The 15,376-nt window shown below is 36.0% G+C and overlaps 1 protein-coding gene and 1 non-coding gene across 3 annotated transcripts in view; one reads left to right on the forward strand and one right to left on the reverse strand.

Annotated features, from left to right (window-relative positions):
• Positions 1 to 15,376, forward strand: part of CPED1 (cadherin like and PC-esterase domain containing 1) — a 312,286-nt gene that overhangs the window by 194,820 nt on the left and 102,090 nt on the right. The gene's annotated exons all lie outside the window — the stretch shown is intronic.
• LOC115935553 (U6 spliceosomal RNA) lies at positions 11,865 to 11,974 on the reverse strand. The gene has a single exon (XR_004071161.1). It is a non-coding gene; the product is annotated as a U6 spliceosomal RNA (small nuclear RNA).

The following is a 15,376-nucleotide window of genomic DNA, read 5'->3' on the forward strand; positions in this document are numbered from 1 at the left end:
ATCATCCAAGAAACTGCAGTTATTAATAGTTAGATAATTCATAGTAATTATGTGCTGTAGAACCTACAAGCTTTCCCCAAGTGCTGAGTGCTTATCTAAACTCTTTGAGCCTAGAAATCATTGGGCTTATGACAACCCAATGGGCTTTATCCCTGAAGATGTAAAGCTTCCACTCAGCTTAGAAATTCTTTTTCACAACTGTCACCGGGAAATAAAATGACATATGGCAATAAAAATTCAAATTTTAAGTAATATTTGCTTCAAAGTTTTCAAAACATTTGAAATCTAGAGTTGGTGACAGTTGTCAGCCAAGAGATATTTGTTGAATATTAACTTGAACATAGGTTTGAGAATATAAAGGACCCTTGACCTCAAAGGTTTCCCAAAGAAAGAGAGGAGGACAGTATATGCTCTCAGAAATTCCAGATGTCCACAGAGTATTTTAGAAGACTGAGAGTCTTCTGTAAATTCCTTAAGGTACAGATTTTGTTTCCATGTTCTCTCACAGATCTAATAGACCAGGTAATAAGCAGTGGGTAAGTGGATGAATAGCTATAGCAAACTGTTCAAATAAATGTTTAGATCATGTGAAATACCTCAGATGTTAGTGGGGACTGGATATGAATAGAAGAACATAATGATATTAGTTTTCTATGTATTTTAATTTTCAGGATTTCAATTTTGCTTTCAATGCTGGTTTATAATATAAACTGAGAATAAAGCACAGAATTAGTTTAAGTTCTGGTAACTGGAAAAGTATTAGACTGTTGATGATTAAAGATTCATACAATTCACTTGGGGGTAGAGAACGACTGTTTTCCATACTTCTTTAAAAATTATTTCTTCACTTTGCAAGGCCGAGGCGGGCAGATTACTTCAGGCCAGGAATTCAAGACCAGCCTGGCCAACATAGTGAAACCCTGTTTCTACTGAAAATACAAAAATTAGCCAGCCATGGTGGCACATGCCTGTAATCCCAGCTACTCAGGAGGCTGAGGCAGGAGAATTGCTTGAACCCAGGGGACGGAGGTTGCAGTGAGCCAATATCGCGCCACTGCACTGCAGCCTGGGTGACAGAGCGAGACTCTGTCTCAAAAAAAAAAAAAAAATGTATTTTATGTGATTCTTTTCTTTCAAAAGGAAGGAAGCAGAACAACAGTTGTATTTTTTAAGTGGATGTGGGAGTTTTGATTTAGCCATTTTTTTCTACTATTTAAGTGATTCCTCTAATAAAAAGGGGAAAAGAGTGTCTTAAGTTGCTGAAAAATCTGAGGGCAAACCAACAGTTTTTGTGAACAGTTACAATAGTAATGTAGTTGAGATTTTTGTTTCATTTCAGATAAATGAGAAATAAAAAATATTGCTACTTTAATTTAACCCTAAAGCTGCTTTTAATTATTTCTGAGTTTCACCACACCTATCAAAAGCCATGTAGTGTTTAATCTTCCTTGCTAAACTTTAGAAGGAACCCATTTTTCTTCTTAATAAATTTTGCATTTTATTTCCTACAGAAAACTAGTGAGTGAATTTTCTATTTCTTCCAACTTTAACAATATTAAAGATAATTCTATTTTCTGAGTTATACTCTGTGTACACTTAACAATTGCCTTAATCAAATTCTGGCAATAAAAACAGAGTAAGAACTGGAGGTGAGTGAACAAAAAAAAATAGATGCAGAAGTGTGCTTAGTTCTGATGGAAAATTAATGAGAAAATAGTAGAATAAATAGGTTACTTTTGCTCTTTAAAACAATTAAGTGTCTTTAACAAGGTAAACTTGATCAAACCTAGAGAAGGGAACAATATTCAATATTGGATTGACTATATACTTGAAAGCATAAAAATAATTGTTGCTATGTCTGGAACCATTTAATTCCTATGGTTAAATGAAGAGTGAAGCAGACACAGTGATTTCTTTATGAAGAGACTAACCTCACTCTTTTCTATGGTTAAAATCACACACCAGCTTTCAGCAAAACCTTTCAGACATGGATGCTGTTTATCATAAATGATCTCACAATGGGAGCAAGCAGATGTATGGCTCAGTACTATCCTATCACCACTCCTGAGACCCAAAGCAGAATCAAATTCTCCAGGTTAATAGCATCAGTTCTGTGTGTGAAGGACAGTAGAAGGTTCCTGGAAATTTTTAAGTGGCACAGACAAATATAAATATTCACTAGACTGAAATTATAGCAAATGATGTATCTCTATACAGAGATGGCAAAAGATGCAATAAACAGTCCACTCATTCTTTAGTAAATATACCTATATATTTCATAAATGACTATGACAAATAGCGTAGAAAGACATTCATTGTAGAATTATTTTAAAGTATCTATTTTTACCCCAAACAAGTTTAAATTTTAATTCTAAAATCTCTGTTAAATCACAGGAGATAGGATAAATAAATGCACGATATACAAAACTTGATGCCTAGAAGGCATCAAAAATTGTTATTTTATTAGTAATAATTAAGGACATAATTTTAAGCTGTGGAATCAATAAGTAATTCTGGAGGTTTTAGTATAAAGTGGATGGAGAAAGATAATGTTCAACATGACTGCTTTCTGCCTTCATTCCCCATCTCTACAAAGCACTATAATTCGGGAATGCAAAACTCAGCAAGCAACTACACTCCGTGAACGTAGGCAAACTTTGCATCTACTGGGGGTTCTTAGGAATGAATTGCTACTGCAGATATGAGTCCAATGATCACAGTTTCCTGATGGATTTTTAGATGCACCGCATGCTGCTGCTAACTGCGATTCTCTGCTTAAACAATCCATAAGTCTCATTCCAGTGAGAAGAAAGGAAGCAATGTGCTGGGAAAATTTCAGTGGTCAGGTTGTAATCTGACACGAGCATTTTAAATGTTTTGCAAACAACTGATTAGTCATATATCGTGTTTTAAAGTACTGAGAGTTACATCCAACAGACTGGATATAACACTATTATAATAATTTTTTTCCACTGGCCATTTTTGCATAAAGACATTTAAAAAATGGACTAAGAAAAAAGGTATTTAGTTTTATCTGCTTCAATTTGCTTCTCTTCCCAAAATTATTCTGTATCCAAGACCTTGTTATTCATACTTTTGAGCAGATAGGGAGACAAATTTGCAAATCTTGTCCATACTTTTATCACAGCCCTTTATTCCTTCTCTGTCTTTGGTAAAATACGTTTCAAATTTTACTTCAATACTTGCAAATTACCTAAACATTGTATGCATGGGAATTTATAGAAAGCTGCTTTCTCCATAACTTTAAAATTTTATTAAATAATATTTGAATGTTGTGTGTGGGACACTAGCACTTATCTGTTATTATAAAATGAGTCCTCACAGCTCTATTTGAAATTCCCGATATTTTATGCATCTATGAAAAAGCTGTCCTTGGGCCAATATAATTTTTTAATTTCCTGGTGCCTAGAAAGCTGAACAGTATAATACATATTCCTTACAAGATTTCCAACATATAGGGCACTATACACACATCTACCAAGATTATCAAAATCAAATATCAAATGTTATAGATACCTGCAGTTTACTGAAGAAAGTCTTTTGTGAGACCCTAAAAAATAAAAAAATTACGCATCCTGTAAATTTGCTTTAAATATTTTTATCTTAAAATTATCTTACATGCTTAGCAGTCTAGTGGTTCTGGTTTCATCAAGCAATCAATAGCTGGATTTCTTACCCAATATTTCAAGTTGGTTAAATTTATCTTGTCTTTTCTAGAGGAAAAAAAAATTATTGACCCAGTTTCTCAAGAGGGTCAAAATCCAGGATATTTGTTTAAACATATATCCATTGTGCTGGGTCATCGTACTTCAGAAGAGTCTGCACATTAGTGTGGTCTACTCTGATACTTCCTGCTTCCCTGCAGCATAGGCTATAAACTGGCCTAACCTGGGCCTGCCCCTGGGCTCTGGAGCACATTCATTCATTCTAGATGCAATTTTCTGGGGTACAGTGGGTACCCACAAGAATATAAAGGTCATCAAAGTAGACATGATTTTTCTCTCCTGCTCTTGTGGAGTTTATAATATATTTTATGATCTAGACATTAAATAAGGATCCAAAATAATATAATAATTACAGATTATGCTAAGTGCTGTAAATGAAAAGAGCAGGCTGCTATAATGGACAATGGTAAGGAGCCCAGTAGGTCGGTAGGATTGTCAGAGGACATCTCACTGTGAAGGGTATATTTCAACTAAGAGGAAGCCAGTTTTGAGAAAGGCTGCAGTAAGAAAATCCCAAGTATAGAAAACTGCTGGTTCAAAGGTTTGTGGCAAGAAAGAGCTTAGCACTTTTGAAAACAAAAACAAAAACGAAACAGAAAGACCAGTGTGGTAAGCGTGGTTGAATAAGGGAGAGGGTGATATATGAAGAGGATGGACAGGTAGATGGGGACAGATCACATGTGCTTTGTAGGTGATGGCAGGAGTGTTAGGTTTTGTGTTCATTGGATCTAAGGGCACCTCAGCCTCATAATCTCCAAAATTAAACTTGTGATCTTGTCTGCATCAAGCAGTTTAGCCAAGAGCAGTAAACACTCAAGAGCAGTAAACACTCTAGGTCTTTCAAACAGCTTTAATTTAACAGAGTAAATTACTTGCAGGTTATAGCAGAGTTGAGAAGCAAAACAAAGTATACTTTTGCAACCCAGAATTATAAAATCTCTACTAACCAGCAGGGACAAAAAGATGAGCTGGCTTTTCAGGCCCTGTTGCCCTCTCACCCCATTTTACAATGTGGCCATAAAGTTGGGAAACATAGACTTTATTTTATTTTACAGATGATGCAACTAGACATTATGTGCCTCTTGATATGATGCAATGAGGAAGTTCACAGGACTTCCTAAATAAATGTAATGTTCATGTTTTGTTAGGCTCATGATTCAAACAAACCAATTGTTTAAAAACATAAACAATAAGAGTAATTTAAACACTGGATACTTGCTTCTATTAAGTAACTATTAATTTTTTCTAAATTTGATTGTATTTTAGTTATATAAAATAGTGTTTGTCTTTTAGAAATATATATCGAAGCATTTATAAATGAAATGATACAATATCTGGTAATGACTTTACAATAACCCAGTGAGAAGAAATCAGGGAGTAGAAGTTTAGATAAAATACGATTGACCATATGTTGATAATTGTTGAATATGGATGTTCAATCCAAATTTATTTTTTTATTCTATGGGTACATAGTAGGTATATATATATATGGAGTACATGAGATGTTTTGATATAGGCATGCAATGTGAAATAAGCACATGATAGAGAATGGCGTATCTGTCCCTTCAAGCATTTATCCTTTGCATCACAAACAACAAAATTACACTTTTTATTTTAAAATGTACAATTCAGTTATTGTTTACTGTAGTCAGTTAATCTAAATTTAATCTTGTTTTGTTTGAACTTTTCTACAAATAAAACATTAAAAATAAATACATTTGTGGGAATGAATGACACATCCTAGAGAGAGATTGTGAGGAGAAAAACCAAAAGATTCCAAAACTGAGCCTTGAGGATCATAACATTTAGAGATGGGGAAAGGGGAGAATCAGAAAAGGAAACTTAAATGGAGGGGTAAGGACAAAGAGAGAAAATCAGGAGAGTGTGGCATGGCAAAGCCAAGAAGGAATGGGAGTAGTGGTAAAATATGGGAATGTAGCTGAGAAATAGAGTTAAGATGGGGACAGAAAAATCCTTCTCATCTCAAGTGTGATTGAGGCTCAGATATGCCATTATGTCATTGGCAAGAAGGTGTAGAGAGAAGAGAAGACTAGGATCTGAGCTTGGGTGAGGGAGGTAATGCTCCTTGCACATGAGTATTAGACTCTGCCAGGTTTACTACTAAAGAAAATTGAGGCAAAGCCTAGGCAACAGTAACCTTGCTTCCCATTTGTCGTCATCCTTTGTCTGATTATCTCAGAAGCTGCTAACTAGCAGAGTAGTGACTATGCCTTATAGCAGGATCTGGGCATTAGTGGGTCCTTCAGACATATTATCACATAATGGTGTTCCATTCTACCTTTACTTCCGACATTTTCCTTGCTCCAAGATAGCTTTCTTCATTTATGAAGATGAAGGATACTTTGAAGCCAGTATGAAAAAGTCCTGTAAAATCAATGAAGGTGTATTAATCCATTCTCACACTGCTATAAAGAACTACCTGAAACTGGGTAATCTATGAAAAAAGAGGTTTAATTGACTGACAGTTCTGCAGGCTGTACAGGAAACACGGCTGGAAAGCCTAAACGTACTTACAATCATGGCAGAAGGAGAAGGGGAAGCAAGCACATCTTCACATGGCAACAGGAGAGAGAAAGAGTGAAGGAGGAAGTGCCACACATCAGTTCTCATGAGAACCCACTATCATGAGAACAGCAAGGGGGAAATCCACCCCCATGATACACTCCCCTCCCACCAGGTCACCAGGTCCCTCCCCCAACACTGGGTATTACAATTCAACATGAGATTTGGGTGGGGACACAGAGCCAAACCGTATCAGAAGGTTTGTTAGAAAAATTAATTTAACCATGATGACTCTCAATTTATGAAAAATAATGAGTTTGCCCATAGGTGATTTTTAAAGTCACCACAATTTTTGGAAAAGAAATGAAAGTGTTCTAGCCATATTCTTATTCTACTTTCTTATGAGGTTTTATATATATATATATATATATATATTATATATATATATATAATTTGTGTTTATTGCCTATTTTATCATCTTAACTCTGCATCCATTTAGGAAATACATACAAATATTTATTTATTCATTCGACAGATATAAATACTTGCAACAAGTATTTCCTGAGTGCCTACTGAGCATCAGGTACTATTATAGACACGAGGCAACAACAGTGAACAAGAACTAGGCAGCAAACAAAAAGAGACAAAAATCTCTGCTTTCGTGAAATTTACATTAGGGTTGAAGAAACAGTTAAAGAATTTTAACAAGTAAATATATAATAGGCCACATAATGATAAGTTCTCTGAAGAAAAACAAGATAAAAAGTCAGAGAATGAGAAGGGACACTATTGTAATAGTGATGAGAGAAGCCCATTTGATGAGGTGACATTTGTGCAGAGACCTGAATGAAGTGAGAAGAGAAGCCTTTCAGCTATCTGGTACAGGCACATCCTAAGCAGAACAACAGTGAGTGCAAAAGCCCTGGGGTGTGCACATGCTGGTGATTTGAGAAACAGTGAGTAGAGCGGGGAGGTTGCAGTGAGCCGAGATCGCGCCACTGTACTCCAGCCTGGGTGACAGAGCGAGACTCTGTATCAAAAAAAAAAAAAAAAAGACTAGATTTTATTGGACAGGGGTCAGAAGGACAGGGTGATTTTGAGAACAGGCATGGCATAATCCGATTTAGTTTTTAAAAAGATACGTCTGAATATTTTAAGGTGGATAAGACCAAGATTTTCTCACTTCGAGACCTGTGTGTTCCAGACATTAAACTGCCCCTAATCCCAAATATTATTTTCAGGAACTAATTTCAATTCTAACTTTAGTAAAATTAGAGAGGCAATGTTTTCCTAGACTCAGGAAAACTAGAAAATAAAGAAAGAAATAATTTTTAAGAAAATACTTTCATTTTATCTACTTTTATTTTCCAGTATCAGAGAAATATATATCCTTTTTTGACCATCAAAAACTTCTTTTTCAAATAATACAGACTCTCAAACTGAAGAAATGAAAGCAGCTCTGGATTATTCTACCACATTTAGCAAACATATAAAATCTGAAACCTGAATGTGATGACAGGATTTTATTAAATCCTAGTGAAGTCATCTAAGTTAAGTTACAAATTATTTTACAAAAGTCGCACACATACAAATCAGATTTTCCCCATCCCAGAGTCAGTGCTGAGTTTTAAAGCCTGTCTGGCCAGTCTTGGCTGTTATAGTATTGTTCCTTTAGCCTATAAATGCCAAGGTTACTTGGAGGTAAAGGCCATGTGGTTATAGCAAAATAGAGAATTAATGGAATGAGGAAAATGTTCCAAAATATTAGAGGATAGGTGCTTGGGGGAAAAAAGTAAAAGAACTGTTTGATTCATGCTTTTTGCCACCTTTTAGAATATAAACCACAATCCAAACTCTTCAAAAGTCACTGAGCATAGAAAAAGGCAACGTTTTTAGAGTTTAACAAATAGTTTGCAGATTTATAGGGAAATTCATGCCCTGGTGAGCAAAGGATACCATAAGCCTACACCCTGCAGTCTGCAATTAAGCATATTAGAGGAGGCTTCTTGGAGGAAGTGACATCTGAGATGATTTCGAAGGACCAGTACAAGACAGGCTGAGGAGAAGAATATTATTTTTGCTAGGGAGGCCTTTGAATTGAAACTTGGGGTTCTTTCTATGGCTGTTGAAACAAGAATACAACAGCACAATTATGTACGATCTGCGTTCATTTTTTATTCTCTCCATCAGTTCTCCAGATCCTTCTGGGGTGGTGGAATGCCTGTGGCTTTCGGACTAGTGTGGCAAAACGGAAAAGTTCTAATTCACTCAAATTTGGGTGGTTATTGGTTGCATGCCTCTGTGGTTCTTTTTCGTAGTTTTGGGTCCAGAACTCTGAGAGGTATATCAGTTTCAGACCTTGATCAAAATGTATTTTTAATTGGTGAGCTCATCACAGAAATTGAGAAAGATGGTAGAAAGAAAAAAAGGAAATGCTATTATTTGAACAATTCAGTTTTTGAACTTTCCTTCAACATTATTTCCCTGGCTTACCAACAAGCTGGCACTACAGTTAGGTCCACAATAAATATTTCATTTTAATCAAAGTGTTGTTTGATCTCTTGTCTAGGTGGCAGGAAACCAAAACACTTCCTTGACGATAAGTGATATAAGTAGACCTTACAAATACATTGAAAATATCTTGTGCAGTGATCCCATTTCTGGCATTATGAGTAAATTAGAGACCCAGAAGCAGAAAGTAATGAAATTGGAGAGGGGAAATCTGTGAAGCTTTGCCATTATATCTGAATCTGCAACTATTAACTACCATGTCCACTGGCCATTTCCTAAATATAATTGGCTGTTTCTTGGGTCATCTTATTCTTTCACCATTTCCCCTCATCCTTTCCTACAAGTCATGTATGCATATACAGTTCGAGTATCCTAATCTGGAAATCCAAGATCTGAACTGCTACAAAATTCAAAACTTTTTGAGTACTGACATGAGGTTCAAAAGAATGCTCATTGGAGCGTTTTGGATTTCAGATTCTTGGATTAGGGCTGCTCAGCTGGTAAATATTTACTGCAGATATTCTGAAATCTAAAAACATCTGAAGTCCAAAACACTTCTGGTTCCAAATATTTTGGAAGAAATATACAACCTATAGGATGGATGATATGCATGAGTGTACATGCTGCTTTGGGTCAGTGCTCTCTAGAATCAAGCAGGACATCCCTCGAGTACCAGAGCTAACCTTAAGTTATTCTTTGTACCCGACACATAGCTTAATATGGTGAACAAAATGTTTGGCACATTATGTTCAAACTTAAATAACTGCAGGTCAGGCTTTGAGGGGTAAAGCAGACCAATAGTTATTTAGAAGTCAAGAGAATACACAAAGAATGAAAGGATAGAGAAAATTTCCAGAGAAAACTATCTTTTATTCATTTCCTCACTTGAATACAAAACACATACTATAAAATAAATAATAAATATTCACACCCGATGACAAAGAGAAGACTTTTATATCAAAATTTTAAGACAGACAAAATAGATATGATTTTTATGTTTTCTGTTGAGGAGAAGCAGAGCACTTCCCCACTGACTTTCTGACAATTTGTCATCAGGATCAACCATGTATTTTCTGGGAACTTGATCAAGTAAAATCATTCTGGGACACCAAAGTGCTTTCAAAACCTAGATCAGGTTTCCTTTTGGATCGGGGATCTGACCAAGAGCATATAGAACTCTTAAGATGGATTAACTTTTACTGTGTTCTTCTGATCTGTTTCATTTATCATGTAATAAGTTGACAAAGGGACTGAAATACGCAGAGACATGGAATTTTGGGGTTACCCAGAAAAACCTCCGCTGACTCAGTCAAATTTGTGGTTTATATTTTAGCCATTGCTATGGTTAATTTCTATTTGTTTTTACAATGCATATGAACAAATGTTTGATGAAAAAATTAAAAGAGAAGAAACCAAAAGTGAAATGTGAGTGCTGTTAGACTGGCCAACATTTATTAAAGATACCAAGCTAAATGATGGAAAATTTGAACAATCTGGGTTACTTTAGTTGAAAAACTAAACCATTTATAGTACCCTAATACCTTTTAGGCTCGTTTGGTAGATATAAAAGTTTTGCTTTCTTTTGTGTCAAAGTTTCTATTGGGTCGCTTCAACTAATAAAATCAAAATCACATTAATTCAATTTCTTCTTTAATTGCTTCTTCTCATGGATCATCTGAAAATTTCAGCAATGGCGTGGTATGCTCCAAGATTCTAAAGAGTGGGCCAGAAGCAAATGAAGGGCAGAGGAGAAGTAGGAAAATAGAAGTTGCCATTTCTGAGCAACTACTATGTGTTAGTAGGTGCAGAGCCTTTCAATAACCCCACTATGTAAGTGTTGTTAACTCTACAGAGGAGGAACTTGAAGTTTTAAAAGGCTAGTAACTTGCCCAGGGTTAGTGGTAGTTAAGATTTAATCCTATTTCTGATTTATGTCAAATTTCTACTACTTTATATCTCCTATAAAACTCAGGTGTAAGATTAAGACATGCCTAATAGAAAATCTCAGAAATAAATCAGAAGTATTTTCTTATATGTATATAATGAAGTAAGAGTTAGAAATTAATATCTGTGGACTTCATTTATCTGTACAGTCATGGCCTCTATTAACATGGATGAGCAAGCTCTCTCTCTCTCTCTCTCTCTCTCTCTCTCTCTATATATATATATATATATATATATATTTTTTTTTTTTTTTGAGACAGAATCTTGCTCTGTTGCCCAGGCTATAGTGCAGTGGTCTATCTTGGCTTACTGCAACCTCTGCCTCCTGGGTTCAAGCAATTCTCCTGCCTCAGCCTCCCAAGTAGCTGGGACTACAGGTGCCTGCCACCATGCCCAGCTAATTTTTGTATTTATTTTAGTAGAGACAGGGTTTCACCATGTTGGCCAGGCTGGTCTTGAACTCCTGACCTCAAGTGATCCATCTGCCTTGGCCTCCCAAAGTGCTGGGATTACTAGCACAAGCCACTGTACCCGGCCTATAATATATTTTGAAATGATAGCAGTAAAAACTGTTCATGGCACTACCTGGATAATGCTGATTAAATATAATTTAATTAAAATGGACCAAAGTATAGATTTATTTTACCATTTTTTTCAGGTGATTGAAGCAGAGCATATATGATCTCCACATATCAAGACTGTAACTGATGATTATTTCATTTACCAGCAGTATGGTTTGGGGTTTTGGTTTTTCTGTTAAATCTGTCAAGCTTTAAAGCTCAGTATGTCTCATTGCTTATTTAAAAACGTAATATGATGTGAAGGATAGAAATGAATTCAAATGTATGTATTGGAACTTTCTAATGTCTCGTAAAATAAGTTTTTAATTTTTATAAATTCATTAGAGAGAACTAAAATGATCTGTTTTTAAAAACATCCCTTTCTCTCATTAGTTGTTTGTTTTTTGTTTTTCTGTTTCGAGACGTGGGCTCACTCCATTGCCCAGGATGGAGTGCAGTGGTGCTTTCACCATTCACTGCAGCCTCGGCCTTCAGGGCTCAGGTGATCCTCTTGCCTCAGCCTCCTGAGAAGCTGGGACTACAGGCTTGTTCCACCATGCCAGGCTAAATTTTCAGTTTTAAAAATATGGAACGCTTCGTGAATTTGTTGCATGTCATCCTTACACAGGGGCCATGTTAATCTTCTCTGTATCATTCCAATTTTAGTATATGTGTTGGTGAAGTGAGCACCATTAGTTTTTAATATTATGATTTTCTGGCTTAGTATACTACAGTGTATAAAGTACCATACTAAAGTCTCCTGTTTTATTTGTCCATTAATTCTTTCAAAATAGGAGATACAAATAGAAACATGTAAGACCCCAGACTTTTAATAGACATGATGAAATATCTACACAGGTATCTGTAATACTAACCCAGGAAATCTTTGTGTAGAGTTAACAGCTTGATTTTGAAGAAACGTAAGATAATTTAAAAATATTTTTGCTTTATTCTTTCCATAGTTTAATTACTATCATTTTAAATCACCTTTCATTATATGAAAACACATATTGAAACAAAGAACTGCTCATTTTCTAGTGATTACAGATACATCACATAATGTTGAAAACTCCAGCAAAAATTTAATTTCAGAAATCTGATCATTTTAAGTCAAAGGAGAAGTACATCTAACACAGTTATGCTAGGTTGAGAATATGAAGTACTGCTTTAAATGTTTGCTCTGGAGCCAAATGTAGAAAAGTTTAGATGAGTCATGGACCAATCATTACTAAATTCACCTCAAGGATATTTTCACTCTTCTCTACTTGGTAATAACCGCTAAGGGAATAGGGAAATTTACACACATATCTAAGAAACATGAAGGACTTCCAGACAGTTACGCATTTTGAAGAAAACATTTATCTTCAGTGTAAAAACATTCAATAGTTAATTTTTCTTTCAAAAACACAACTTGCTACTTATTACCGGTATCTTGACTTCTAACAAAACCTCAAGCTTGGTTGGTGTTTGGTGTGAATGTGTGTTCCTATGAGTGTGCTGTAAATTGGCCTTGGGGAAATAGGGGTTTTCTTGAATCCAGGAAGCCTTGCTGTGTTGTTTGGCTGTTAGTTGGTGCCTTGACTATAACACATAAAGGGACTATGTGGCTTAGGTTGCCGCTTTCCTAGAAGGCGGGGGGAGGTGGTGTTTAGTGGGTCTGCTGCTTGAGTAGGCCAAAGAAAACCTTGTTGTAAGTAGCGCCTCAGGGTGGAATACATTCTTTGCCAAGCATGTCATTCAGTTTTCAGAAATAATTTAGCTGCTTTGGGATGTGGAGAGCAGGAAGGAATTTTGCTATTGGCTGCTGGAATAGTCCTGGTGAATAAAATGGTGGGGAGAAGATTGCTGAGAACAATCTGCTGCTGGGAGCTGGGGGGAATTGAAACTTCAGTCTGCTCAGTTGGCACTAGCTGTATGCAGTCTGTTGTGGGCCCTGTGAGAAAGCTACCTGCAGGCTGCTACTCAGTAAGCAAACAGCCTCCATTGTACCTTCTGACTGCTTGCAACTGTCAGGCAAATGCTTAATCATCAGTTTTTGAAAAAGAGCATGATTAATAAACCCATAAAACTCTCTTCTCTGATTAAAGCAGCAACTCTGTGGCAAAATCTATTAGAGCTTAGTTAGAGACCATTATAGTAGAGAAAATAAATTATTAAAGGGCAGATTTGTAGGCACTCTAGGAAAACAGATTTGGCTGGACTTAGTCCTGTCTCCCAGCTGTGAGAATTAAATAGGAGTCTGGGGACATGTAAAATTTAGTGCAGGACATACTTATAAGACAGCAGAGAAAATGCTATGACTGAAAGGCAGCAGCTCTCTATGAAATGCACATTGATTTTCAAAGGCTGAAGAGTGTTTCTTCAGTTCCCCGTGCTACTGTACGCTGACAGAGAATAGATGAGACCGAATTTTAGATCACACTGAAGTTTCTTTTTTTTTCAGCTTTATTTTTAAACCTTTTCCCACAAGCCTAGCTCATTAGAGCAAGAGAACTTTAATGAAATAATGGGCACAAAGTCAATCTGGAAAGTTAAAAAACACCATTTGGTTGCCATTACTGGACTGAACTCAATTTTTGTTTTGTGTACGTTTATTAAAGTTAAGGATATCAAATATAAATGTCGATCAATGTTTGCTTCTCCAGAATTGCACACTAAAATAATGCACTTTCATAAAGTAGCTAGTCCACAAGTTTCCAGTTCGTAGAGCTTTGTTTTTACTTTAGTTATTCCTTAAAAATAATCTTTTTTTTTCTAGAGAGGACCCAATAAGTCCTGGTACTATTAAGAGAGCATTCTTAAAGCAGGTTTTAAAAGTAATAGCAAATTAGTGCATTGACTCTCATTTTAAAATGTATTACTTTATGCTCATTTACTTACTGCTTTACTCTATAAATGTTTGTTGATCATGAGCAATACATGAGATCACATGAAAGTACTGCCGGGGATAAAAAAATAACAACAGTACCACTAATACCTTTACTATGACTGCTGCTATGGATAACACCAAATTACTTACAAAGGGCCAACTATACATCAAGCACTGTTGTCAGCACTTTACAGAAACTCATTTATTCCCCACAAAAGCCTTTAGAAGTAAGTCCTATGATTATCCTTCTTTTCATACTTGAGGAAACTAAGGCACAGGGAGGTTAAGTAATGCCCCATGTTAAACAGCTAGTAATGGGCAAAGCTAGGATTTGATTTAGGCAGAATAATTGCTACAGTCGAGTGTGTGTATATGGGTGTGTTGTGGTGTGTGTGTGTGCATGCACATGTATGTGCTTAATAGAGGTAACAGTAGAAGAATGCTTAGAAAAATGCTGAGGGCAGAGGCTGTAGAATTCTAGCTATTGAGAGAGCCGTGGAACTGACTTGAACCATGAACTTTGAGTAGGAGCTGGATGTGCAGAGATGGAAGCTGAGCCTGGCAGCACAAGAGTAGGAAAGCAAGCTGTCCAAATTGCCTCATCTGTGGAGTATACAAAGTTGATTATGGATGGTAAGGCCAAGCTAGTAGATGAAACCAAATTGTAAACCGAAGAATCAGACTAGTAAGTGTGGCTTTTGTTTAATGCCAATGGTAAATCATTGATTTTTAAAAATATTGGGGAGATATGTTCAGAAATGTGTTTCAAAGTTTAAGTCTAATAACAATGTGTGGTTAGATTGCAATAGAGAAAGACTGATGTGTTTAGAACAAGATTACAATAAAAAGTCAGAAAATAGTGTTGGGGGTAGCAGTTATTACGCGAGAGACAAGGTGGTGTCAGCAGAGTTTAGGAAAAAAATCACTCAGTACCTTATACCTTGGCATTTATAAACTAGACAATCTCAAAAAATTTTATTGAACCAAACTGACAAAATAAGAAGGCTTTTTTATTCAAATACAAGCTTCTGAGTGTCATGAGCACACATCTTTTTTGATGCCTTTTTATAGCTTCTTAGATAAAAGCTCATTTTTATGGTTACATTCAGTATGGTTTCTTGTGCACATGCTATGCTTCTGTGTGAAAGATGAGTAAATCAGATCCATTTTCATTGCAGTTTTCCTCAGATGGCAAGTGTGAGTGGAGCAAGCACGCTTTTGCC

Source organism: Gorilla gorilla, chromosome 6 (assembly GCF_029281585.2).
Source record: "Gorilla gorilla gorilla isolate KB3781 chromosome 6, NHGRI_mGorGor1-v2.1_pri, whole genome shotgun sequence".
Classification (NCBI taxonomy): domain Eukaryota; kingdom Metazoa; phylum Chordata; class Mammalia; order Primates; family Hominidae; genus Gorilla; species Gorilla gorilla.